Here is a 7500-nt window from a genome sequence, read left to right on the forward strand (position 1 = left end):
ATGAAAAAACATGCATAGGCCAGTGTAAAAAAAATACCTTACTAAGTGAATAAATAAATCCTTGTCCATTCATCTTCCTTTAGTCCAGTAATGACCCCAGTTCTAAGGACAGCGACTATTCCAATTTGAAGTTCTGGCTACTACTTACGGACAGGTTCGTTACAGCGGCGTCCTGTAGCTTCACGTTAGCACAGAATGTACACGAGCCAGGGAGCATGCGAGGAGGAATATATGGTACATTGACACGAGCGAATCAAATTAATAACCATGTTTGTTCTCTTCTGTCCCGTGCTTTGTGTTGTGTGCCTGGTATGGAGGGCCTTCGGAAAGTGTAATGGTGTGTGTGTGTGTATTTGTGCGTGCGTGCGTGTGTGTGTGTGTGTGTGTGTGTGTGTGTGTGTGTGTGTGTGTGTGTGTGTGTGTGTGTGTGTGTATGTGTGTGTGTGTGTGTGTGTGTGTGTGTGTGTGTGTGTGTGTGTGTGTGTGTGTGTGTGTGTGTGTGTGTGTTTCATAAATTTAATCATTCAACAATATATAAAGTTTATAGTCCTTAATATTAGGATTTTCAAAATGTAGTGATCATTTAATATTAAAACAAACAAACCAAAACGCGGAAACACCCAAACGGTATTGAAAGTTAGAAAGAGCGTCTGACGTTGTGAATTACAGCTTAAATTCACAGTTCTCAGACACGATGCTTATGAACTCACATTTAAGTAAAGCCAGGATGATATATAATTCCTCTTCCATGTAAGCGAACTCAGGCGATGAGGCGGTGCATGTTGAGGTTGGCTTCAGGAGTTTTAATCAAAGTTGGTTTTATATTTTACGTAGTTTTAGGTAGTTTATAGTTTATAAAAGCGTACTAGTGATATATAGTGTTAGGACTTTGCGTGTGGCCATTAAGACATTCCGATTTTCGAGTAAAACCAAAGAAAAATGAATAATAATGATTATGAACATAATGATATATAATACGAATGGAATTTGTACAGGCGAAAATATCAGCAGAACGCACAATTGATAAAATATATAGCGAAAGTCCCTTGTTAATGACGCCCTGTTAGTCTCACAGCACAGCTATGACACTGAGGATGGCGAGAGTTCCTTTGAAGTTCCAGCTCCTAGCTACGCAGGAGCCTCGTTAGACAGTAGCCCTTCAGCCTCAGGTCATCATGGAATGTGCATGAGCCAATGAGCAAGCAGGGGGAAATATATGCTGAACTGACAGGAGCAAAATTATGTCAATATCCATAATTGCTGTCTTTGTCTCTCTTTGACCTTTGCACCTTCTGAATACAGCTGTTATTTTTTTCTCGTATTCGCGTCTACATTCCCTTGTTATTGTAAGAGTGAGTTTTGAATGTGAATAATGTTTAAGTTGAATGGTTTCCGTCTCGTGTAATCAAGAAAGGCTTCGGGACAAGGTGACAACATTGCTGTTGGATGTGTCATATCCCCTTCAATATTGCTGTCAAAGTCTCTTCTGTCATTTTTTTCAGCTTGTTTTAATATAATTTCAGTGTAAAAAATTGTGTGTAAAGAATGAGTGTAGAGTAATACTTAAAAAAACAAATGAAATGGAGATCGTGGCAAAAGTTAATAAGATGTACCCAAAATAATATCAAATACACACACATTCACACGCACACACACACGCACACGCACGCGCACACACATACACACACAAAATCATATATATATATATGTGTGTGTGAATATATATATATATATATATATATATATATATATATATATATATAAATATATATATATATATATATATATATATATATATATTTATATACATATATATATATATTTATATACATACATATGTATATATATATATATATATATATATATATATATATATATATATATATATATATATATATATATATATATATCAGTTTATCTATACATGTATATGTGTATGTATGTTTATATGTATGTATATATGTATGTATGTATCTGCATACATACACACACACACACACACACACACACACACACACACATACACACACACACACACACACGCACACACACACACACACACACACACACACACACACACACACACACACACACACACACACATATATATATATATATATATATATATATATATATATATATATATATACTATATAATATATATATATATATATATATATATATATATGTATATATATTATATGTACATCTTTTATTTATATAATGTGATTACAAATACATACATACATGCATACATACATACATACATACACATACACAGACAAACACACACGCGCACGTGGACACACACACACGCATACACACATATATAAATATAAATATATGTATATATATATTATATATATACATATGTATGCATATGTATACACACACACACACACACACACACACACACACACACACACACACACACACACACACACACACACACACACACACACATATATATATATATATATATATATATATATATATATATATAGATAGATAGATAGATAGATAGATAGATAAATATAGATATAGATATATGTATATAAGTATATGGATAAATATACATATATATATACACACATATATATATATATATATATATATATATATATATATATATATATATATATATATGTAAATGCTTGTTTTTGTGTGTATGTACATATATGAATGGTAAAACACTCTACCGTTTTGATACAACAGTAAATAAAAAGAAACACACAAAGCACAAATTAGATTAATTAAACCGGGAAGTCCTCCTGGATCCCATTTTCAGACATGAAGATGAAATTCAGGATTTCGAAACTGTTGCTTCAATTTTAATAAATCTAGTTTGTGCATTGTGGCTTTTTCTACCTCACACACGCACACACATATATGTGTGTATGTGTGTGCCTGTGTCAACGAAATGTTCAAGGCCAGATGGTTTCCTCTTTCACACCTAGGCCCCGACAGCTGCCTTCCACCTTCAGCAGACGCACGGGTTCACTCTATTTTCTCTTAACACCTTCTCCTAAGCCAGTAAAACTCCATCGCAAGGAATAACTGCATAAAAGGACGTCTCGTGAGGCAGCAGGAGAGCAAGAGGAGACGCAGAACAGAGCAGGGAGAGACAGGGACAGACGACTGTCTCGCTCGTCACTGCTCCGCCCTCGGCCCCTTTCATTCCATCTACTCTACGTGTGTGTGTATGTGTGTTTGGGTGTGTGTAATCATACATATGTATGTGGACACATATAATACACACACACACACATACATATATACATGATTATATATATCTATATACAGACACACACACCCATACACACACACACACACACACACACGCACACACACACACACATACATATAAATATATACACACATGTATCTGTATGTATATTTACACACACACAAACACGCACATACATAAATAAATTGTCTGTAATGTATTTTTATGTATCCTATGTTTAATAGTTACACATACATACAAAAAGTCGTATGATACAGCTAGAATTAACCATTAGAAAACAACGCGCTAAAAGAAAAAGAATAGGAAAAAGAAAAAAAGAAAGAAAAGAAAAAAGAAAACACGCTGATTGCCGAATTTATTTTCCATTTATTAGCACACGAACATCTGAAGGAACTCTAGCCGTGACGTTTCATTTCCTGAAATTTCATAATCATCATTATTATTGGTTACCATCATCACCAATGTCACTATAACTGTTATGTTCTTTGAATAACTATCACCATTATCAATAGTACCAATGTCATAATTACCATAACTATTAGCAAAATAGGGGAATCTAATCCCACCATTATTAATAGTATCAATGTCATAATTATCATGTTAGTAAAATAGGGGAATCTAATCCCAAATCATTTCGTTCAGAGCATGTTTCCATTCGCGGTTGCGTAATACCTCAGTGCTATGAATTTGAATATGAACATCAAAGTCACGTGCAGGCGAGGTCGGCTATGAAATACAAGAGAGAGAGAGGGAGAGGAAGAGGGAAAAGGTGGGAGGGAGGGAGAGAGAGAGAGAGAGAGAGAGAGAGAGAGAGAGAGAGAGAGAGAGAGAGAGAGAGAGAGAGAGAGAGAGAGAGAGAGAGAGAGAGAAAATAACATAATTAGAACCGAAATATACAATAAAAACAGTAATCTTGAACAAGCTGTATGTAAGCACATATAAAATTGAGCGAAATTAGAAAAAGAGAGGTATATATATATATATATATATATATATATATATATATATATATATATATATATATATATATATACACGAGTGAGTGTGTGTATGTATGCATATATGTGTATAATACACACATACACACACACACACACACACACACACACACACACACACACACACACACACATATATATATATATATATATATATATATATATATATATATATATATATATACATATATATATACATGTATATATACATGTATATATATATATACATATATATATATATATATATATATATATATATATATATATATATATGCAAAGAGAGAGAGAGGAAAGGATATATGTGGAAGAAGAGTGGGCGAGGGAGAGGAGAGGGGGGGGGAGATGAGGGAAAGAAATAAAGAGATGGAGAATCAGAGCGGAGGAGCCCGTCAAGCAAGACAGAGACAGGCAGAAATAAATCCCGCCACAAAGAGATTCGAGGCCAGGCGCAGAAAAGCCCTTAGGAAACAAAGGACTAAAGCAAAAACACGATCTCCTTTTCAACCCACTATTAAAGATGCTTAAGTACTCCTTCAGCGCGCGGGCCAGGTTTTCTGCGCTTCGTAATGGGGGTATTAAGAAGGGCGGGACGCACTAAATGGTGCAACTCTGGTCATAGCAGTGGTAGGAGAAGGACGGTTCTCGGGAGATTTATGAAGAAATTGCATCATAACGAGGTTTATACGAGCTATAATATGTCGGGTTACAAAAAAAAAAAAAAAAAAAAAAAAAAATCTGTAGGCAGCAGGAAATTGTAAAATCATATTAGGAAACTTTATATAGACTTACGGCTCTAATCGCCCCGTACTTTGGTTAATGGATCTTTATACTATATGTATTTATGTCATAAAGTACAATTTTCATGAGCTATGGGGCGAATTCATCATACACATGGAAAGATTAAGAAACTTTCGTATGAATATCAGTTTCAAAGTAGGGTTATAGTCAAGGTAAGGGATAGAAGCGGTAGACATCGAAGTCGCTGTATTTTTGGAAGATTGATCATAACTGTTATTGGAGAATCATGTCTTAGTGGGATTTCATACGACCTAATGCTCTTGAAGCGACTAAATTGTTACTGGTTACCTTATGGCCTATTCTTATAGGATATTATGGCCTGTTTGAGCTATTTATATGACTTATATGACCGTATTTATAGACGAGACATTCACTGTTAGTCTACTATCTAATATACTCACGCATTAGTCATCCAATATTAACCAAAATCATCAGGAATACAACAAAACAGAGACCAAATACAGCAATTCCGCCGCCTAAAGTTCGTCAAACTCGACACTGTTAAACACCATCAGTAAGACTATAGTTCGCCACACTCAGCCGCACCAGAGTCACCACATTTGCCACTTGCACTATTCGCCCAAGTTCTCACATACCGAGTTACTCGAAACTACTCGAAACCGACCTCGTAAAAAGGCCTCGGACTCATCAAGAACCCTCGTTTTGTATCCGTGGAAGGTGTCTGGATTGATCTATTTAGTAAGGTCGGCCTTCGCTAAATACCTCTAGAACGGCCAGAGAGAGAGAGAGAGAGGGAGAGGGAGAGAGAGAGAGAGAGAGAGAGAGAGAGAGAGAGAGAGAGAGAGAGAGAGAGAGAGAGAGAGAGAGAGAGAGAGAGAGAGAGAGAGAGAGAGAGAGAGAGAGAGAGAGAAACTTCAAGAAAGAAGCCGCTTCGGGCAGGCGAGGCTTGTTGAGGCTGTGAAGGTGGGACTGGGAGCCGAGATGGGTGCTGGAGAGGGAATTTTTTCTCTGTTCTTTTCTTTATTTTCTTCTGTGTCTGACAGAGAGAGGGAGGAGGGGGATGGAGAGAGAGAGGGAGAAAGAGCGAAATAAACCGATGGGAAGAGAAACGAATTCATATACCTAAATATGTTACATCCATTACCAGATGTTTTATTGCATTTATATTTCCTTTGATGATATTAATTATGCGTTGGCTTTACTGTTTGCATTATTGCCAAAACAGAGACTGTTCTAGACACAGTAATTACGAATCCCAATTATAACTTACTGCAATTCGCGAGGAAAGTCGAGAGCAAACGCGGGTGTTCAATTATGCTTCCTCCTTGCCGAGAGCAATCAGTTTGTTCAACCTGTTCGATGAGTAAAATGATTATTTATGCCAAAATTCGATTCGTAGGCATTCGGTGGGGATAATATAAATGAAAATCTGTATATATATGCGTACTAACACACAAATACACACACACATACCGTACATGTATAAACAGATGCATACCCTCCCCCCCCCCTCCTACCTCGGTCGTACCCTTAAAGCAGGTTAACTTAGATCGATGTTGACACCTAGCGTTCACGTAATATCCCGTAGTGTTGATATAGGCTAATATATCTATCTAGGGCGAACACCGGACCAGGGACTCGGGCGAAACATTAATAGACATTGTTGATAGTCGCCTTGGGTGATAATTTACGAGGCAATATAACGGGAACATTGCGAAATAAGTGAGAACGAGCTGGGTTCGGCGTTCGTGGAATCAGCGATCGAGGCTAACTCTCTTTTTGTTTCTCTTTATTATATTAATATTCCGCTTGATGTTTTCATATACATCTGGATTTTTTTTTTCTCTTAGATGTTTTTATTAGTGTTTAACATAGTCTTTACTGCTTCACATACCATAATGCAAGGGGGAACAGGGGAACGGTATATGAGGAGACAGAGCGATTGAAGCATAAAAGAAATAGGGGAGAGGAATGAGAAAGCACAGATGATAAAAGCAGGCAATAAGGGAGAAGAGATTCCGAGAAAGGAGAGAGAGAGCTGAAGAGACACCAGATAAATTTCAGCCGCCTTGAATTGCTCAGTTTGGTGGAATTAGACTCTTCCGCTTTTAAGATCCGAATTGGTCATCCGGAGAATGAAAGCGGCAGTTAAGGCCGGCCTCGTCAATCTCGTTTTCCCTGAGGATGAAAGTCTAACGAAGAAATCAGATTAGAATAAGGAAATAAAAGAGAATCAGATAATTAAAAATCATGTTAATATCGCATTTTTACATGAAATAAATAAGAAATGAGTTTTAAAATATGACAAAGATGAGGAGCAATGCCTGATCTCAGTCATGTAAACCGTGTATATTTCATGAATATATGAAATAAGTTCCAAATGCAGACGGAGAAATACGGTCACAAGGACAGACTGACCTCTCGATCGGGGCCACGCGAGCGCCAGTCAGTCTCCGCCTCCAAGTTAAAGCCACATACATCCTCGTGTAATTCCAA

The sequence above is a fragment of the Penaeus vannamei genome, chromosome 3, assembly GCF_042767895.1.
Source record: "Penaeus vannamei isolate JL-2024 chromosome 3, ASM4276789v1, whole genome shotgun sequence".
Lineage (NCBI taxonomy): Eukaryota > Metazoa > Arthropoda > Malacostraca > Decapoda > Penaeidae > Penaeus > Penaeus vannamei.